Source organism: Oratosquilla oratoria, chromosome 4, assembly GCF_046742065.1.
Source record: "Oratosquilla oratoria isolate Oo_2021 chromosome 4, ASM4674206v1, whole genome shotgun sequence".
NCBI lineage: Eukaryota > Metazoa > Arthropoda > Malacostraca > Stomatopoda > Squillidae > Oratosquilla > Oratosquilla oratoria.
In genome coordinates this window covers 21,162,652-21,185,295 of record NC_134780.1, presented here as the reverse complement: position 1 = coordinate 21,185,295, position 22,644 = coordinate 21,162,652, and the positions used below count along the sequence as shown (strand labels likewise).

General features: G+C 38.0%; 1 protein-coding gene across 2 annotated transcripts in view; it reads left to right on the top strand.

The window, feature by feature from the left end:
• The first annotated feature begins 2,152 nt into the window (after nucleotides 1-2,152).
• Nucleotides 2,153-22,644, top strand: part of LOC143024648 (uncharacterized) — a 43,672-nt gene continuing 23,180 nt past the window's right edge. Inside the window, exon 1 of one of the 2 annotated variants that reach the window (XM_076183586.1) lies at nucleotides 2,153-2,257. The gene's annotated coding sequence lies outside the window, so the exon portion shown is untranslated. Of the gene's footprint in view, nucleotides 2,258-2,393; nucleotides 2,536-22,644 lie in introns of those variants that run through there. The other variant, XM_076183585.1, reaches the window with a different exon arrangement.

Genomic DNA, 22,644 nt, shown 5'->3' with positions numbered 1-22,644 from the left:
ATTGTACATACGAGTCTATCCGGGAATCCTTCATCTGTTTCTGCTCCCTTTAAGTCATCCAGCATCTTCTAGCTCCCACATTAGTTTTCTATGTAGCACCCTATCTTTTTTTCTGTATCCAAATAGGCTTACACATAGTTCACCCAACTATATCTCCCTCGTGTTACACATCGACGGCTCTCAATTGAAATCCTTCCTTGTTGAACTGAATTGGTCATCTATTAATATTCCGTTTCATCTGGGTATTTTACCTGCCAGTCCTCTCCAATCTTTCACACATTCATACTGGTCAAAGATACTGGTCTATAATTCAGAAGTTCCTTATTCCACTTGTTATCATTTGGGACTACATTCGTCTTTTCCCAATTGTTATATTTATTCTTTCACTATTCAGTTGGAAATAATCTCTAATCCTGTGGCCTTTTCTCATAAAAATACTGTTTTTTTTTCTTTTTTGCACTGCCACTTTATATTGTACTGGGCTGTAGTGTTCATTGTAATCCTAGTTGTACCTTTCTCTGCGCAGTCCTTTCCCGTGGTAAATGCCGACTGAGAACTTGAATCATTTAATTAAACTTGTCTTTTCTAAGTATTGGGATGGTTTGGACACAGGGAAAGAATGAGTGAAGAAAGATTATTAAAAGAAGTGTGGAAGGCAGAGGTGGGTGGTTTGAACAGGAAGGGGAGACCGAAGATGAGATGGATGGGGCGTTGAGAAAGAGGAGAGTGTCTGTTGAGAAAGAAAGGGAGAAGACAGATGATAGGGGTGAGTGGAGAATGGTTGTGTATGGATGATGCTGTGATGCGTGGGAGTGGGTGGGGGATGGGGAGTTAGGGAGTGGTTGTATGTGAATGATATTTTGACGATTGAATGAAGCGGCCTTGCTGTGGATGAGCTGTGTCTTGCTACATTGCTTCTGAACCAGGGCAATGGGCAAGATGCAGGGATGACCCGTCCCCTAGGAGAGCCAAGAAAAGAGGGAGGGAAGGAATGGTGGTAAATGGGAGTGGAGTGGGTGGCGATGCAATGGGTGGGAGTGGAATTGTTCCTTTTGAGTTTGGCTACCTCCCTTGGTATGTGATGTGTCTATATTTTTTTTTAGCTCGTGTACTCTTCCATCTACTCCTAACTCATACATCATCTCTATGTTTCAGCTTGCTGTTAACGAATCAACAGAACAACATTCATCTCTACATATATCATTTAAGCCCATTCGAAGTTTCATCTAAATTTTGTGCATTAAAATCTGCTTCTCTTCTTATATTCTTCTTAATCTTTATTTTTTTTTTTTAGCATTTCCCTTGCCTCTCTCCAAGCTGTTGCCTCGAGTTTTCGGTTAGTCATAAAATTATATCGCATTCATATTTGATAAAAAAAAAAAAAAAATCTACACAGTTGTAACATTATAGAGCAAGTTTTCATATCTTTTGCATTGCATTTCTCTCTCTTAACTCTTACCCATCAATTTAATATGTTTTCAGCCCTGTATAGTTTGTTTTCGGTGCTACCGCCATATGTTGCCTATTGCGTGAGGTCTACTGCCATATGTTGCCTACCCAGGTGCAACCAGACGTCTTTCGCGTGACCCGCGTTCCTCCTGGACGCTCCCCTCACCTGTCCATCAAACATGTGTCCTACCCAAATACATCAAAAACATTCACGCTACAGTGTGGTAGACCTCACGCTATGGTGTGGTAGACCTCACGCTATAGTGTGATAGACCTCACGATATAGAGTGGCAGACCTCACGCTATAGTGTGGTAGACCTCACGCTATAGTATGGCAGACCTCACCCTATAGTGTGATAGACCTCACGCTATAGTGCGGTACACCTCATGCTATAGTGTGGTAGACCTCACGCTATAGTGTGGTAGACCTCACGCTATAGTAGCACCGTTTTGTCTTGATTGTTTCTCCACTTTCCCTTGCCTTTTCTAACCGGCCCTCTCTACCTGCATCGTTTTCTGTTAAACCAGTATATTTTCACTTATATTTGATATACACTTTCCCACAAAAAGTATTTGTAACATTAAACATTTCAGGACAACTTATTTCTTCTGCACTTTATGTAACTCTTCGAACTCTTCCCAATCCATTTCAATGTGGATTTTCTTCAGGCCTGTATTGTATAATTTGTTTTGGCCCGTATGTATTTACCTTATCTGTATAAACAGTATGGCGATAGCGATAGAGAAAGTCAAGTATCACGGAGAGTGAAAACCGCTGTTCTCCGTCTCTAGTCAGATATATACCAGTGTAAATAATAATATTATTCTACCAGTTTTGTAAACATAGATATCGGTATGATAATGTCACATCTGAAATATTCGCTGTTGGTTTTATTTCAAAGCTAAGTACTTTAGATATAATTCTAAATACTAATATTTCAGAATGCGTTAGTTTCGTTTCATTTGTTTTTCGCAAAGCATCAAGGGAACATTGTGTTGTTTACGCTTATGACCGCTTCCTTGCTTCAGTCGGATTTTATGTTAGCAGATTATATATATACAGAACGCCTTACTTTTGAAGCTTTAGTAAGTATTGTTGATATATTGCAAGCAAAACGATGAAGGAAAATGTTGTGTAGAGGATTAGTAATTTGCACCTGTATGAAAAGAACAGTATCATTTCGTATAGAGTAAAAGTGATGAAATAAATGCTGTTGTGAAAGGAAAATCTAACCTCTAATGTAAATAGTAACTAGTTTACCATAGTAAAATTATACCGAGTGTCAAGTATGGAACAGATAAAACTGAGGGAGTACAGAGGCTAGATAAATGAAATTAATCAGTAGATTTTTTCATTAACATGTAAGTTTACCCCAGACTTCCATGAATTAGGCTACAAGTACTAGTAACTAAGTTTAATTACAAACAAATAAGCATTCCTAGAGTATACAGGTCCTGTTCAGCAACATGATTTGCTCCCTCTATCCCCACTATGCTAAATATGGCAAGGTGAATTACCAAAAATCTGTTTTATCACAAATAGTTGAGATTTGATTACCTTCGGTTGAGTGTAGAGGGGTTGATGGTAATTGCTATGGTATTACTCCAGAAGTGCACACCTAAACAATATATTAATATGAAATTATATTTTAATTTTTTAAACTCAAACACATCAACATAATATCTTGACAGAAATCAGTAATATAAAACCTTATAATATTAAAAGTGATATTCTAGTGACAATTTGGACATCAGCGAGCTTCAAGAAGCCGTGTTTGTTTGGTTGCTGGCCAAGGTGGTCCATTGCCAACTCAGCCCCTTGCTGACTTGGCCCATCCATATCAACTCAGCCCATACAGAGATGCTAGTTTGGCCAACCGTAACTAGCAGCTAGCTCTTTGTTTGATTTAGTATGGAATACAGGTAGCATTGTCCTTGTTATTTGTACTTATTATTAATAGGGTAGTGTTGACAGTGACATGGTTAATAAACATAATGCGTGCTGACATGACTGATGAATGATCGTTGGCTTTGGCATTTTAATGTAGCATTATGTGAAAGTCTACTCTTGGATGGCAATGCCTACAGTGTAATATAATTATCAATCTTCGAGACCAGAGTTATCGCAGGGCTTCTATCTCTTATGAGGACTAGACTGAGTGCGAGAGAGACTTGGGAGTTCTAGTGAGTCTGGACCTTAAAACCAGGAAACAGTGCATTAGTGCCAGGAATAAAGCTAACAGAGCATTAGGTTTCATTGCTAGGATGGTAACGAATAGAAGTGCAGAGGTAATTATTAACCTCTTCACTCCGGGGCACATCGCATGTCTGGCAGCATTAGCTGCCCAACGTGCGATGTTGCGTCATAATAATTGCATTATAAAAAATAAAGTCAGTGCTCAATCGTTCGTTCTCTTTCACCCGTGTATTTTGATAACCATAGAAAATTGATGAAGCCTGTTTAGAGAGAATGGAAATTACGTAGGTACAACTACAATAAATATAATCAAGATGGCGACGTCAGCATCATCGTGTACCCACTTGCTCTTCATGCCGCCTACGGAGATGTCACCGTATGGAAGAGGTTAAACTCTATCTAGAGATAGACCCATCCTTGACTATGCGGTACAGTTTTGGTCTCCGTCCTACAGAATGGACATCAATTCACTAGAATCAGTACAGAGAAGAATGACCAAAATGATACATAGGCTCAGAAATTTACCTTACGAAGAGAGGCTTAGGCACCTTAACCCCTTCAATATCGGCCACATCACACATCTGGCAGCATTAGCTGCCAGACGTGCGATGTTGTGTCATAATACTCGCATTATAAAAAATAGAGTCACTGCTCTATCGCTCGTTCTCTTTCACCCATGAATTTTAACCATAGAAAATATGATGAAGCCAGTTTACAGAGTATGGGGGTCATGCAGGTACAACTACAATAATTATAATCAAGATGCCGACATCGGCATCCTCGCGTACCCACTTGCTCCTCATGATGCCTACGTAGGTGTCACCCTATGGAAGGGGTTAACCTACACTCTCTGGAAAGACACAGAATACGGGGTGATATAATAGAAGTGTTCAAGTGGATCAAAGGCTTTAACAAGGGTGATGCAAACAAAGTCATCATATTAAAACAACAGGGCAGGACTTGCAGTAATGGTTATAAACTGGACAAATTTAGATTTAAGAAGGAAATAGGCAAGAATTGGTTTACTGATAGGGTGGTTGATGAATGGAATAAACTTAGTAACCATGTAGTAAGTGTTGAAACTATCGGTTGTTTTAAGAAATGATTAGACAACTTTATGGATGGGGATGACAGGTGGTGATGGATACAGAGCTGCCTAGTGTAGGCCTTATGGTCTCTTGCAGTCTCCTTCATTCTTATGTTCTTATCTTGTTTTTCATAAGAATCTTTTGGAAAACTAAATATCAGCTAAAGAACACAGCCCTGAAAGATTTGTAAGTTTTACAAGGAGAACAATTGTAAACATGGCGGAAAAGGTGTGGGATGTAACTATGATCATTCCAAGGGTTGTTCCCAAAAGGTGTGGGATGTAACTATGATCATTCCAAGGGTTGTTCCCAGCAGGAAAGCCAAAAGTCCCTTATCTAAGTGAAATGGCAGAAGAGAAATACACATTCAATGCCTTTGTCGAATCACATCTTAACAGCAATATATTAAATGAGAAAATCAATATTGCAAACTACACCATATTCAGGTCAGATTAAATTGGATGCTCACATGGCAGTGTGATAAAATACATTCGCCCAGATTTAGTTGTAAACACCAAGAAAGTGATTTCCCACTCGGATGGAATGTGTGAATTGTTAGGCATCGTAATTATGGAAATCAATACCATATTACTCACTGTATACTGACCACCAAACTCAAGTGAGCAGTAGTTCAAAGCATTGATCAACAAAATGCAAGAAACGATCAACAAACATTCCAACAGGTCTACTAAAGTAATAGTAACAGGGGACTTTAATTTCCCCCAGGTAGATTGGGGGTAAAATTAGTCCAAGGTGGAGTGGGTGCTACTCAAGCAAACTATCTACTCAACCTGATAGATGAACATAATCTCACTCAGCATATTCAAGAACCCACCAGGATAAACAACATTTTTGACCTGGTACTAACAAGTAATCCTGAACTAATACATAATTATGAAACCCAGGATACAGCACTCTCATATCATAAACTAGTCAATATGAATATGTTTACCTCAAGGTAAAGCAAACCAAGAAATAACACCAAAGAACAGATTCTCTTAAGTGTATATCACTTAAACTTTCACAGTAACAAGATGGATTTGATTAATATTCAAAATGTCTTGGGTATTATAAACTGGAAAGAGAAACTAAAAGATAAAAATTGTGAAGAAAAGATATCTTCCCTTTTAGAAATCTGCTACAGTACGTGCATTGAATATGTTCCATCCAGAAAAAAAGAAGAGCATTGCAAAGAAAATCCCTCATGAAAGAAGAATACTCCTGAAGAAAAAAATGGAGATTCAGTTAGGAAAAACTGCAGGACAGTCAGAAGAGTTAAAACAAATTGAGACAGAACTGATGATTCTGGACTCTTACAGAGAAGAAAAAAGAAGAGAAAAGATGAAGGCTGTATCTGGAATAAAAGCAAACAGCAAAAACCTTTTCAACTATGCTAAGAAGAGTAAAAGAGATGTAGCTCAAATAGGACCCCTAATACAGGATGAAGGCTCCCCCACAACTAATGATTATGAAACCGCTGAGCTCCTGAGAAAGCAATATGAAACAAGCTTCAGCATGCCACTCAAAGAAAATATAACTGAAGATCCAGAGAAACTCTTTATGCAGAGTCAAATTTGGGAAGTGAAGATCTACTCCAAGATGTAGACTTAACAGTAAAGGAGATTAAAAATGCTGCAGGCCCTGATGGTATGCCCACAATACCTTTAAAAAAGTACAATAAGGAGCTGGCAATTCCTTTATACATGGTATGGAGGGAATCTTTAAATCAAGGTAAAGTACCTGAAACCATGAAATATAGATTGATCTCTTCCATCCATAAAGGAGGCAGCAGAGGTGATCCAGAAAAGTACTAGCCAATAATACTAATATCCTGTATGGTGAAAGTTTTTGAAAAAGTCATTTGAGCCCATCTTTTCTGATACTTCGACAATAAAGGACTATTCAACGGTGGTCAACACAGTTTCCATAAAGGTCATTCTTGCCTGCTCCAATTATTAACACACCAAGATTATGTATTAATTAGCCTTGAAATGGACAAAATGTAAACATGGTCTATCTTGACTTTGCTAAAGCATTTGACAAGGTAGATCACAATGTAATGCTACAGAAACTATCAAGATGGGGCATAGAAGGAAAACTGGGGAAGTGGATACACAGTTTTCTCCAAGGTAGAATATAGCAGGTTGCAGTAAATGGAACTCTCTCCGAACGCTCTTCAATAATAAATGGCACAAGGGTCAGTTCTAGTGCCATTCCTGTTTCTAGTTCTCATTGCCAATATAGACAACAATGTCACTGTCACAATGTCATCTGCAGATGACACGAGTCACAAGAGTGGTCAAGACACAAGAGAAGACGGAACTGCTGAAGGAAGACCTAAACACGATATATTCATGGGTAGCCAAAAATAACATGTTGTTCAATGAAAGCAAATTCAAATTACTATGGTATGGCAGCAACAAAACTATCAAAGAGCACACCAGTTACAGTACCACCAGTGGACACGTAGAAGTCAAAAGCAGCCTCCGGGACTTGTTCATAACATTCAGCAGTGAAACCAGATTCAGTCTACATAATCTGCAAAGCACCAGGGAAGATCAGTGCCTTATGACTCTATGGAAGAGCTTGGTGCTGCCTAAACCTGAATACTGCTGCCAATTGTGGAACCCAACTAATACTGGAGAGATAGAAGAGCTAGAGACTGTGCAGAGGAGCTCACCAGCAAGATTGTCTCACCAAGTGGCAAAAATTACCGAGAATGACTGCAGCACCTCAAGCTCTATTCTCTCCAAAGAAGAAGAGAGTGATACCAAATCATATACACCTGGAAGGTCAGGTACCAAATATTGGCCTGAAATTAAGCCCAAACAAGACAAAAGGGAGATAATGCTACATTGAAGGCCCCAAGACAAACTGCCAGTATGAAGACACTCAGAGCTTGTAGCTTTAGCAGAACAGGGCAAAAACTAGTAGTTTTCAATCATCACCTTGACATCTTACTGTGGAAAATTGAAGACACCTCTTCTGCCTTCATACCAAACCTGGCCTCACTACAACAGGCTAGATTACCTCATTCCTTTGTATATGAGGCAAAATAGTTTACAGTGGCAGTTCCTGTAGCTGAAGCTGATAAGCCGAAATCACCACAAGGTGAGGCATAAATTATTTTATCTATTAGTCATTTATTTGAGGTACCATGACATATATACATGGTGGGCTGAGTTGGTAGAGGAGATGGGCTGAGTTGACCCTACAGTGTTTATTTTTGTTTGTTGTGGAAGACAAACTAATGGAAGTCTAATGAATTGGTCTAGTCTAGTCTGATAACCTTTAGGGATGCTAAAGGCATACCACATAGGGGGGGGAATGATATAGGTAAGTTAGGGAGTGAGGAATTGTTTGCGCTAGACAAGATTAGAAATAGGGGAGGTGTTCCTGTTGTATGTGGAATCCTTCCGAGGCATAAAGTTGGAGGCATGAGGCATTCCAGGGCTATTGCAATGAATTGCAGGCTGGCAAAACATTGTAAGGCCAATGGATGGGCATTTGTTGACAACTGGGACTGCTTTTATGATAAGAATCACCTATACACAAGGGATGAAGTGCACTTGTCGCCCAGAGGATTTCGGCTCCTTGCTGAATCCCTTGAGCGAGAAGTAGGCATCCTACAGGGTTTTTACGGATAGATTACGTGGGAGTAGGGGGAGAAGTATCAGAATATAGTTTAGGCAATAGAAGCAACTTAGAGAGGGACTGTGAAAAGAATCACCAAAGCAGGTGGAGGGAAGATAAACTTAAGTTTACTATACAAATAGCAGGAACATAATTAACAAAATTGATTTGCTGCGAGGTAAAGCATGCGTAGAGAATTTCGGTATTATAGCTATTACTGAATCCTAGATCATCATGGCTGATAAACATTTCCTTCCGGAAATCGAAATAGAAAGATACAAATTTTTTCACAAGGATAGGGTTGGCAGGAATGGGGTAGGTGTAGCACTTTTTGTTAAAAATGCATTAAACTGTATAATCAACAATTTGATTAAGGAAGAGGACTGTACAGACTCTATTTGGGTAGAGATTATAGGCAAGAATAAGAAAGTTATTATTGGCGTCTTGTATAGACCTCCTAACCTCAGCATTGAGCAAACTGTTCCCCTGATTCATGAAATTCACAGAGCGCCCCAGTACAAAAACGTTGTGATCATGGGAGATTTTAATTATAGAAACATTGACTGGGAAACTTGAATAGGAGATCATGTAGCGAAGAAATTCCTAAATGTGGTGCAGGATAATTTCCTAAAACAAATTATTACCGATCCTACGAGGGGACAAAATACCCTGGACTTAATTTTAACTAATAATGAGCACCAAATTAGCAGCGTAATAGTGGGAGATAGTCTAGGCTCTAGCGATCATCAAGAAATAAGATTTAATGTTATTTGGGAAAAATGAAAAATTACGAATAACGTCCAAGTACCAGACTTCAGGAAAGCAAACTTTGACAATATAAAAACCTATTTGAAATTGAATACGAAATGTCATGTGGATGTTTCGAACATTATTTGGTCTCGGTGCATGACTGGGGGTCAGGTCAGGACTAGGGGTCGGGTCATGGAGGGTAATATACCTTGGGTCAGGTCATTTGGGGGCAAGGGCTAAACAGTCAGGTCAGCGATTTGGATGAAATGTATAGCAATCTAACTGATCTAATTATTATACATACATATACCAAAGGCTTTTTCCCCTTTACATGGGGGGTAGCCAAAAAGAAAAAGGCATAGAAATCACTTCCATCCATTTCATTTCCCATATATTCCACTCCCCTCCACCCTCCTCCCTCCCTCCTATCTTGCACAAAACACATTTATCCCCCAAAAGTCAATACGGAAAAATAGTAATACAGGAGTCCCTCAAATAACGAGGATTCGAATAACAGGGATTCAATCATACGTGGATTTTATTTCAAAACCATCTCAAATGTAGAGAACTGTTTAAAATTCGCGCTGAATCGGGCACACATACGCACACACGCGGCAACATTGCAAACATTTGTGGTGACTGCTTTCTATTTGACCATATACAGTCGATCCTCATATAACGCAGTCATTATGTACACTGGGAACTGCTCAAACAAGGGTGTGGGGCGAGGGGATAGCCGTGGGTGGCTGCCTGCGGTTACGTGTCAACCTACGGGTACTGATGCAGGAGAGAGGGGGGGTAGCCAACAAGCTTTAGCTCGTCGCTTCCACCTCCTGCGCCATGCTATCGTAAAATTTTACCGCCCTAACCTGTTGAAGTGTAATGTTTCTTTCATTTGGAACACAACTAATAAGTCTGATAATGACTGCGCTTGTTGTGTCTTAATTTCTCTTATGAGGTTCTTGTTGTTACTGGCAGTGGTGGTTTGGGAGATAAAAAACATGCACACGTAGACACATGTTAGACAACCAGTGTATGTTGTGAATGCGCATGCGTGTACACACAAATACGAACACAGACACACGCACGTACATGTGAACACAGAACACACACACACACACACACACACACACACACACACAAAAGGCATAGAAATTATTGATAGAGAGAATCTGATAAAATGGGACGATAGAAATACAAGAGGACACGGAAAGAAAATCATGAAAGACAGCTATAGAAGAGATCTGAAAAAGAACAGCTTTCCTCACAGAGTAATAGACAGTTGGAACAAGTTAGATGAGAAAGTGGTGTGTGCAAAAACAATACATAAATTTAAAAATAGTTTAGATAAAATGAGATATGAAGACGGGACACCACGAGCATAGCTCCCCTTCCCGTAAAATACAACTAGGTAAATACACACGCCACACACACATACATACACCACATACACACACATATACATATGCCACATACACACATGTGTATACGCCACATACACACACACATGTATATACGACACATACACATATGCATATACGTCACATACACACACATGTATATATGCACAAACACATACATACGCCACATACATACACCACTTACAAGCGCACACACACACACCCTTTCACCGAATGGACGGCGAGAACTGGTGTTCCAAAGAAAAAGGAAAAACTACGTGGATCTCAACATCCAGAGAAGTGCCTTTTGTATTTATAGGGAAGGGGAGTGCTCGTGGAATAGTGGGGGAGTGATAGGGAAGGGATATTGAGGGAAATTGAAGGAAATGAGGAAGGGGAGGACTTGGTCCAAGAGTCAAGTAAACAAACGCCGAACGGATGACTTGGATCTCGATGATGGGACTAACAAAATTGTAAAGATCAGAAACATAGATAAAAGCAATTCAATGGAAGGTGAGGATAATAATTTTCAAGGATTTAATGAGGGGGCGGCGGATACCAACCTCCCCCGACTGGCAAAACTGGAGGAAAAACTTGAACAAATGACTGAGTATTGGGAGATTAGGTTTGGCAAGATGTCAAAAATTGCCGAGAAGTTTGAAAAATTGGAAGAACTAGAGAAGGCGAACAAAAACTTAACTGATGAAATAGAAGACCTAAAAAGACAGTTAAGAGAAGTAAAAGTGGAGAATGAAGAATTAAAAAAGAACAATAGAGACAATAAAGAAACAATAGCAAAAGAGGCAGAGGGGTGGAGGAAGATACAAGAAAATAGTAAAGTTGCATTTTCTGATATAATTAAACAGCAAATGAAAGAAACTGAAGACTCAGTTATCAAAGTGATGAGACAGAAGGAGAATATTGTAAGAGACTTAGCAGACAAAAAGAAATGTATAATTATATTAGGAATGGAAGAGAAACATAACCCAGATAGAACCACAAGAATCAAAGAGGAAAATGAAAAAGTAAGAAACTTACTAGAATTAGTTCAGGAAGATGAGCCAGAAATAATGAAACAAATCGAAGAGAAATTCAGACTCGGGAAATATAGTACAGACAAGACCAGACCAATTAAGATTAAATTCAGGTCACAAACGACGGCAGAGAATATCTTGTCCAAAACAGGGAAACTAACAACAAGTGAACAATATAAAAAGGTATGGATAAAAAGGGAAATGAATAAAGAGGAAAGAGAGGAGGAAATAAGGAAAAGACATGAAGCTAAGAAAAAAAACGAGACCAGAACGGAGACAGAAAAACAAGAATTCTACTGGAGAGTAGTGAATATGAAATTGAAGCAATGGAAAATAACAGAGAAACACAAAAGAAACAGAGAATACAATGAAAATAACAAAGTTAAAAGTATCCTACACAAATATAGATGGATTAATAACAGGACTGAATGAACTGAACAAATATCTGAAAGAAAAAGATCCGGACATAATGGTAATTGTTGAGACAAAATTAAAAGGTCCACTACCACCCAACAGCATAGGATACAATGCATATAATTGTTGGATTAGAAACAGAGAGAAAAAACAAGGGGGTGGAGTTATGTTCCTGACTAAGAAGGATATAAGCGTGAAGAGTGTCACATATGGGAACAATAGAGTAGAGATGATCATGATAGAAGTAGAAGATAGAGATAAGAAGAGCAGAAAGTTTGTAATAAACTACGTGCCCCCAAAAACAGCCTCGTGGGAAGAGAATGAACATAAAAGCATGTTAGAAGACACAAGAATAACACTAAACAAGATAATGGAAGATGGAGGAAGAATAGTTATGATGGGCGACTATAATTGCAAAGAAATATGCTGGGAAGAGATGACCGTAAAGGGTGGAGAAGACTCATGGGGAAGTGTTCTACTTGAGATGATTACTGACCACACAATGACACAATGGATCCAAGAGAACACTAGGTATAGAAATGAAGAAGAACCATCGAGACTAGACCTAATAATCACATCAGAACCTGAAATAGTGGAAAAGATAGAATACCAGGCACCAATAAGCAAAAGTGACCACATATTGATAGAACTAGAACTAAATGAGAAAAAATACATGAAAAGAAATGAACAATATAGAAAAGGAAGATTGTATGAAAAAGCAAATTTTGATAAAATAAGAGAATTCTTCCAAAATGAAAACTGGAAAAGAATACACAAAGATACAACAGTAGAAGAGAAATGGAATATTTTGACAAAAATCTATAAAAAAGGAGTAGAAAAGTATGTCCCAAGACAAAAACAAGAAAAAGAATATGTAAAGTGCTGGTACAATAAAAGTTGTAGGGAGATAAAAGACAAAAGAGACAAAGCCTGGGCCAAATGGAAGAAAAACAGAAGACCAGAAAAATGGAAAATATATACTTGTTATAGAAATGAATATGTACAAGCGTGCAGAGAGGAAAAGAGAAAATATGAAAAAGATGTCATAGAAAAATGTAAAGATCAACCAAAACTATTCTACATATTTGTAAACAACAAACTGAAAAACAAACAAGATTTGGAGAAATTAAGACAAGGAGTTGAATACACAGAGGAAATTGAAATGGCAGAAATTATGAACAAACATTTTAAATCTGTGTTTACAAGGGAGAACATACAACCTGAAGAGATTGAATGGAAAGAGGAAGTCCCCCCTATGAAAGAAATAGAAGTAACAAAGAATGAAATATTGAACCACTTGAGTAATCTTGATGTCAGAAAATCACATGGACCAGATGAAATAGCAAACTGGATTCTGAAAGAATGCAGGAATGAACTGGCAGACATAATACATAGCATAATAAACAGTTCCTTGAAAGAAGGTAAAGTTCCAGAAGATTGGAAAAAAGCAAATATAGTACCTATATATAAAGGGGGAAATAAAGAAGACTCTAACAACTATAGGCCAGTCTCTCTAACAAGTACAATAGCAAAAATTTGTGAAAGAATTGTCAAAAATAGATGGGTAAAATATTTAGAAAAAAACGTGCTAAATCCAAGACAATTTGGATTCAGACAAGGACGATCATGCGTCACCAATTTAATATGTTTCTATTCAAGGCTAAATAGATATAATACAAGAAAGAGATGGATGGGCTGATTGTGCATTTCTAGACCTAAGAAAAGCTTTTGACAAAGTACCACATAAGAAGTTGCTTAAGAAATTAGAAATTGAAGGAGGAATACAGGGCAAACTGCTAAATTGGATGGAAGACTTTTTGCAAGAAAGAAAAATGAGAGTAGTGATAAGAGACCAGTCAAAATGGGATGAAGTAATAAGCGGTGTTCCACAAGGAACAGTTCTGGCCCCAATAATGTTTGCTATATATATTAATGATATGGATGAAGGAATTGAAAGCTATATGAGCTTCTTTGCAGATGATGCAAAACTATTGAAAAAAGTGAACACGGAAGAAGATTGTGAATCACTACAGAGAGATCTAAATAAAGTACAGGAATGGAGTAGGAAGTGGGAGATGGAGTTCAATACAAAGAAGTGTAGTATAATGGAATTTGGAAAAAGTAAAAACAGAATAACAGGATCATATAAATTGGGAGAAGGAATAAAAAAAGTAGAAAATGAAAAAGACCTGGGAGTCATTGTTATGAATAATATGTCACCTGAGAAACATATAAATAAGATTTTTGGAGAAACTTATAATTTAATAAGAACAATCAAAGTTGCATTTACATACCTGGATGAAGAAATGGTGAAGAAAATTCTAATCACCCTGATAAGACCAAGATTGGAATATGCAGCAATGATATGGTCACCAAGTACAAAAAAATGTATAAAAAAACTTGAAAGAATACAAAGAGCAATTACAAAATTGGCACCTACACTCTCAAAACTATCATATGAAGAGAGACTAGCAAAACTTGAACTACCGACACTAGAGCAAAGAAGAGAGAGAGGAGATTTGATAGCTATTTACAGAATCATGAAAGGCATAGAAATTACTGATAGAGAGAATCTGATAAAAAGGGATGAGAGAAATACAAGAGATCATGGAAAGAAAATAAAAAAAGACAGCTATAGAAGAGACCTGAAAAAGAACAGCTTTCCTCACAGAGTAATAGACAGTTGGAACAAGTTAGATGAGAAAGTGGTGTGTGCAAAAACAATACATGAATTTAAAAATAGTTTAGATAAAATGAGATATGAAGACGGGACACCACGAGCATAGCTCCCCTTCCCGTAAAATACAACTAGGTAAATACACACACACATGCACACACACACACACGTACACATACATACGGTTCTCAGTATTCAATATGGAAAGTCAGCATACGCGGATTTGGTCATACGCGGTAATTTCAAGAACCTAACCCCCGCGTTATTTGAGGGACCCCTGTACTCCCAAATGGATGACGGATAGATTGAAACATGAGATCGGAATGAAAAGAGGATTTTACATAAAAATAAAAAAACAGGGAATCACACCTTAGATCAAGATATAACGAAATGGCAAAGCTGGTTAAAAGGAATACATGTACAGCGAAACGTAATTATGAAATCAAGGTTGCCAGTCAAGCAAAATCAAACCCAAAGGGTTTCTTTCACCTCCATAGAGCAAAAAATAAAGAAAGAATAGGACCAATTAAAAACAATGAAAATGTCAAGATAGAATTGGAGGAAAAAATGAGTGAGGAGTTTAACAATTATTTTCTATCGGTGTTTACTATTGAGAGGTTAGATAAAGTACCTGACTGCGATCTGATTTTCAGAGGGGATGAAGAAAGTAGTCTATCTAATATCAGCATTAGTAAAGAAGAAGTAGTCAAGCAGATTGAAAGACTTAAAGCTACAAAATCTCTGGGTCCAGACGAAATTTTTCCAAGAATGCTTAAGGAATGTAAATTTGAAATCTGCAACCAGTTAACTGAAATATTCAATAAATCGGTAGACACTGGTTTTGTGCCAACTGCTTGGAGGCTGGCAAACATTGTTCCTGTTTTTAAGAAGGGAGATAGATCGTCTATATGCAACTACAGGCCAATCAGTTTGACATTGGTTATAGGAATATGTTTGAATCAATAATAGTAAATAGACTCAGAGAACACATCGAAGGACATAATTTAATTCGTGATTCACAGTATGGTTTCTCCAAGGGTAAGTCATGTGTGACTAATCTATCCTTTTACACTAAAGTATATAAGGCATCAGATAACAATGATAATTACGATGTTATTTACCTTGACTTTAGCAAAGCATTTAACAAGGTACCACACCAGAGACTACTAAATAAAATCAAAGCCCATGGCATAGGAGGAAAAGTGTTAGAATGGATTAGAGCTTGGATTAGTAACAGAAAACAGCGGGTCATCATAAATGGAATAAAATCTAGGTGGGGCAATGTTACTAGTGGGGTCCCCCAGGGCTCGGTTTTGGGTCCCTTGTTGTTCATTATGTACATCAATGATTTAGACCACTCCCACCCATTTCATCCCTAAATACACTCCACACCCCTCCCACCCTTCCTCTCATCTGAGCACCTCCTGGATGACGGGTCATCCCTGCACCCTGCCCACCGCCCTGGGTCAGAAGCAGTGTCGCAAGACACAGTACATCCACAGCAAGGCCGCTTCATTTAATCGGCGACCTTTGCATATAAGGAGAGGACGGAGCTCCCAAAAGCTTTCCTCCTATCCCATTTAGACAATGGGATAAATAGTGATGTTAGTAAGTTTGCGGACGACACTAAAATAGGACACCTAATTAGGTCAGGAGACGACACAGATTCTGCAGGATGATCTTAATAAATTGTTAACATGGTCAGTGAAATGGCAAATGAACTTCAATATCTCTAAGTGTAACGTGTTAAACGTAGGGCTACACAACCCCGAAAATAGATACAGCTTAGATAACACGTTTTTAGAAAAATCTGAGTGAGAGAGGGACTTGGGAGTTCCGGTGAGTCCAGACCTTAAAACCAGGAAGCAGTGCATTAGTGCCAGAAATAAAGCTAACAGAGCAGTAGGTTTCATTGCTAGGACGGTAACAAATAGAAGTGCAGAGGTAATTATTAAACTCTATCTAGCGATAGTTAGACCCATCCTTGACTGTGTGGTACAGTTTTGGTCTCCGTCCTACAGAATGGACATAAATTCACTAGAATCAGTACAGAGAAGAATGACCAAAATGATACATGGACTCAGAAATTTGCCTTACGAAGAGAGGCTTAGGCACCTTAACTTACACTCTGGAAAGACACAGAGTGGGGGGTGATCTAATAGAAGTGTTCAAGTGGATCAAAAGTTATAACAAGGGTGATGCAAACAAGGTCATCATAATAAAACAACAGGGCAGGACTCGCAGTAATGGTTATAAACTGGACAAATTTGGATTTAAGAAGGAAATAGGCAAGAATTGGTTTACTGATAGGATGGTCGATGAAGAGAATAAACTTAGTAACCATGTAGTAAGCTCTGAAACTATCAGTTGGTTTAAAAAACGATTAGACAACTTTATGGATGGGGATGACAGGTGGTGATGCATATGGAGCTGCCTAGTGTAGGCCTTATGGTCTCTTGCAGTCTCCTTTATTCTTATGTTCTTATGTTAAGATAGATTAGACTAAACCAGTAATCAGTATGTTAGATTTCAATTAGTACATCTTCAACAGAATCATGGCATCTCAAAGCTTGCTGACATCTGAGTGTATTGCTTTTAATAAGTTTTTTGTTGTTGATTTCTGCCACTAAAAACTATATTATGTTAATATATTATAATTTACAAAATTGGTAGTTAATTTTCTATTGATGTGTCACATGTGCACCTGTGGAGATTTACTATTGATATGCAGAGTTTAGCACAAGAGAGGTGGGGAAGCACTAGGTGTTACTGGATGGGGGTAAAATTCCAGAATCACGCAAACACAGATGTTTAACATGAAATTTACATTGCCCAATAGCTCCTATCATAATGTAACCTAACCTAACCTGACCTAACATAACCATCCCATTAAGAAAGTATATCTAATGCATACATACATATACCAATGTTTTTTCCCCCCCCCTTACAAGGGAGGTAGCCAAAGTCAAAGGCAGAAATCCACTACTCCCACCCATTTCATCCCCACCCACTCCACTCCCATTTACCCCCCCCCTCTCGCTCTCTCTCTCTCCCTCTCTCTCCTTTTTTTTTTTTTTTTTTTTCCCTCAGAACCAATGTAGACACAGCACATCCATAGCAAGGCTGCTTCTTTTAATCAGTGACCCTCCCTCCTTTCCCCTCATGCAGAAAAAGAGAAGATGAAGAGAAATCCCTTTAGGCTCCATCAAAATGTCATTCACACATTCTTCCTCACCCCCCCATCCCCCACCCACTCCCATGTATCACAGCATCATCCATACACAACCATTCTTCACTCACCCTATCTTCTGTCTTCTTTCCTTCCTTAACAGACAGTCCCCTTTTTACAAAGGATTACAAAGTAGGAGCATGCTGACAGGAGACCTTTTCGTCCATAACTAGGTTGGATGCGAAAAATTATGATGATAAATAAATAGATATAATAATATAAATAATAATAAATAAAATCAGTAAATAGATAGATATTAAAGTCAAATAATAAACAAACAGGTAAATAGTAAGTGATAATAAATGGACATGAACAATGATAATAAATAAATAGTAATAAAATAAATTGCAGGCATTACAGCATCTTGCTTAGGTGTTTATCTAAACAAATCTTAAGGCTTCGAACTGAACTACTTTGCCCTGCCATTGCAGGAAATTTATTCCATTCATTAACTATATGGTTGGCAAAGTTGTTTCTACCCACTTCCAAATTAAATCTATTTCCTGACTGAGACCATTATTTCTTGTCAGATTCTCAGTGTGGAAATTTTGTCACTTGATGTTGTCAATTCCCAATAGAATCTTAAAGACCTGTATCAAGTCACCTCTGAGTCTACTTTTTTTATAGGGAAAATCGATTCATATGTTTCAGTCTATTTCCATACAATTTATTTTTTATGTTTGGAATCAGTTTTGTGGCTCACCGTTGTATTTTTTCCAATCTGTCAGTGTAATGAGATTCAGTGACCATATGAAAACGGTATATTCCAAATGTGGACGAACTAATGAGTTATATAGCTTGTTAATGAGCGATGGACTTTTGAAATCAAAAGATTGCACAATCAGTCCTAGAATCTTGTTTGCTTTTTCAGAGGCTGAAATACACTGCACAGATGATTTGAGATCATTACTGATAATTACGCCAAGATCCATTTCACTATCCACTTTTGTTATTAAATTTCTAAACAACTTCTAATCGTACTTACTATTATTTTTACCTATGTGCATAACCTTACATTTACTTGTTTTAAATTTCATTAGCCACTTTTCAGACTGTTGCTTTAGTTTATCTAAATCTTCTTGAATATCTAATTGGTTTAAGTGATCATTTGCCATTCCGCATAGTTTTGTATCATCATCAATATGTTTCAGTCTGTGGTCTCATTTATATCAGTGCTTCTCAACATGGGGTGTACGCCTCACAGGTGGGCAATTGAGTTTTTCAGGTGGGCAATATGATTTTTAAGGGAGGCAATTGAGGGCAACTGAAGAAGTTGGGGTAATTGTTTTTATTTTTTTTTTTTTATTCAATATGTTTTGTTCTTTATTTTTCATTGATGCCTTGTTCTTGTAAAGTGGTTTTAAACCAAGGTTTTATGCTTTTTCAGCTGAAGAGTTTATTTTTCAAATGATAAGAATTGTATATCACCACATGGGTGACATCAGTATTTTAAAGGTGATTAGGTGAGGCATGGCCAAAAATGGTTGAGAACCAGTGATTTATATATACTATGAATAGAAGTGGCCCAGAAAAGGAACCCTGAGGAACTCCACTCATAACATTTTTCCATCAAGAAGTTTTGCCATTTCAAATAACTCTCTTTTCAATTGTTTAACCAATTACTAGTCGAACTTAATAGGCTACCACTTATTCCATGTGAAGCTAATTTAGTAAGTCTTGGGGGATGGTATCAGAAGCTTTTGCGAAGTCTAGATATATTAGATCTATATAGTTTCTTTTGTCATAATTCGAGGTGACTGTGTTGTAGAATTCAAATAAGTTAGTCATGTAAGAACGTTTCCATCTGAATCCATGCTGGCTATCATTTATCAGTTACTTTCTCAGTGGTGTTCGATAGCATATCTGATGATAGTTTCTATCATTTTTCTTACAATTGAAGTCATTTTGTATTCCCCTATTATCTTGATCCTTGGCCCTTCATCTACTAGGTGCAAAGCTAAAATGGAAAACTAATGGATGTTAGGTGGGTGCATGCCTTGGCTGGCCACCTCCATTAAAAGGGGGGGGGGGATTGAGCATAATGGATGATTTCTGACAGATGAACAACAGAATCGTTCAAATGAGCAAGATTTTTCTTTTCCACCCTAACCAGACACAATCTAATCCATTACAAGGTAGAGCACCTTGATCCTCTAAACCAGGGGTTCTTAACCTTTTTTCTCCAATTCCCCACTTTTTAGTGAGCCAACTCTCCATTTCCCACCACAGCATCGGTCTTTGACAAATTCAATTTTAACCCATGCAGTATTTAGTACGTAAATATACGCTTTGCTTTTTTGTGCCATTTGACGGCCCTTAATGTGACAAGAAGAAGACACCAGAAACAAACAAAAAGAAACAAAAACACATCGATTAAAAAAAAAAAAGACAGTGGTTCTTCTGTCCGACCGGTCATTCCCCACTTGGCAACTCCGCCATTCCACACCAGTGGGGAATTCCCCACAGGTTAAGAACCACTGCTCTAAACAGTAGTAGAGAGGATATAGGGGCAGTTCTTGTAGTTGAGATTAATTGAAACCATCACTAGAGTAATCTAAACTAACCTAACCTTACTTAACATGGGATGTGTGTTACCTACCTGGGGGCAAACCCCCCCCTCCCCCAACCCCACCTGTGGTGTGCAGGTGTGCATATTGCCTAGCCAGGGGATGAAGGCCCTCAGACTCCTTAGTGGGGTATGTATTACCAAGCCAGACCTCTTAGTGGTGTGTATATTGCTTAGCCAGGGATGGGAAGCATTCTACATGTATGATAAGGTTGCTCCCTGGACCCTGGCTATTTAGCTGGAAGGAGTAATTTCCAGTGATTATGAAGATGAATTTTTCAAGTATGTATACTTTGTATTGTGTGGTGGGATAGATGTGAAGGACTGGAACCATACTGTTATACAACCACTCCTCGTTTAACGACAACGCGGAGTAACGACGGGCTTTATGACAGACCAATATTCGTTTAACGTAAATCTCCCGAAGTTACGACGTCGTGTACGATAAGTTGGCTGAAGCAAATTTGTATGATGTTATAAATGAACTTGTACAGTGGATATTAGCTGTGAGGTAAAGTGTTCTGAAGCTTAGGTCTACATTACCATCCTGCAAGCTGCAAAAACTACCTGGGGTACAGTATATACCAGTATTGGTAAATTTTTAGTTTCGACCATGGGGGCAATATAGCAATAGAAAATTAATTACTAATTTTGTAAATTATAATGTATCAACGTAATATGCAATTTTGTGAGCGGAAATAAAAAAAACAAAAGGTGCTAAAATAGATTTCGTAAGTAATGAAGTCGTGTTGAACGAATGGTACGCCATGTTTGTTATGATAGATGCCGACATCGAAGAAATGAAAGGATGATAAATTCGTCTTAACCTAAACTAAACTAACCTAACCTGTGTTTAATCAATCATTACCTGCAAATTAAATGTCATCCGGCTCGTCCTCGTTGTCATCGTCGTGAGAGACGTTGGTGGGCTTTTCAACCACTCTCTCAGCTTGTGGGGTACACAAAGTTCTTGCAGCTTGAAGGAATGCATGTATCTCTGCTCCATAACATTGCTTCAAGAAAATGTACCTGGCGAGGTACAATCGGAAGTACCGAGGCCGTCAATTGACAGATGACAAGATGGCGTCCCGATCCTATGCTACCGACTTCGTTCATTAGCATATTTGCTTGTAGCAAGGTATTTTTTTTTTCATTTCCGCCCACAAAATTGCATATTACGTTGATACATTTTAATTTACAAAATTAATAATTAATTTTCTATAGCTATATTGCGCCCATGGTCAAAACTAAAAAAATACCCCGGTATTTAATATGGAATGTCAGCATACGTGGATTTGGTCATACACGGTAATTTCAGGAACCTAACCACCACATTATTTGAGGGCTTTCTGTATTGTCAAAACAGTAAATAAAGCTTTAATGTACTGCATAAAAGAGGGAAAATACACGAAAATAAAGATACATGTATTGCTGGACATTGTACATACAGTACATGTACGTACAGTATATGTATATACTTTCGCTTAACGACCAATTCGGTTAACGATGGCGACGCTGGTCCCAATTGTCATCGTTAAACGAAGAGTGGTTGTACTTTCATTCATTACACCGCCAGCATTAAGATAATATAAACTCAGAATAGGTCCAGCCACAAAATCAAACAACCCAAGATGCAACCGCCACATGGAAGACACCTCATTAATGCCCTACACTAATAATCCCTAGACAACAACATAGTATTTATCTCCTGAGTGATTTATGGGCTTTCCTTGTGGTTATTGCCAAATACCAGGGGGCCTTGGGTCACATGTAAAAGAAGCCTGGGACAACAGATTGAATGATTTTGAGAATATGATTGACATTCTTAAATTGGCAAATATAGTTGTGATGATTATTGTTGCTTGTTTACTCTGAAGAATGGAAATATGTATGTTTCCCATGTTTAGAGGCAGTAATTGGTCAATATTTATGTCTTGACTCCAAAAATTGCTCATGAGTCCTGACCCTATCCATCTTGCACAGACATAAATTTAAAGAAACTCTATTTACTGGTTGATCTCTGTAGTTACTTTTGTTGTATTGGAGACCAGTATGCTATTGTGTACAAGTGTTGTGAATGGAAATAACAATGGGTATACCTGCACAAGGCTTTCCTTCAAAAGGGACATCAAAGAGCTATTTCCTCAGTATTCATCTTCAAATTCCATCAACATTCTTCCATTTGGAGGTGCTGAAAGGACTAATAC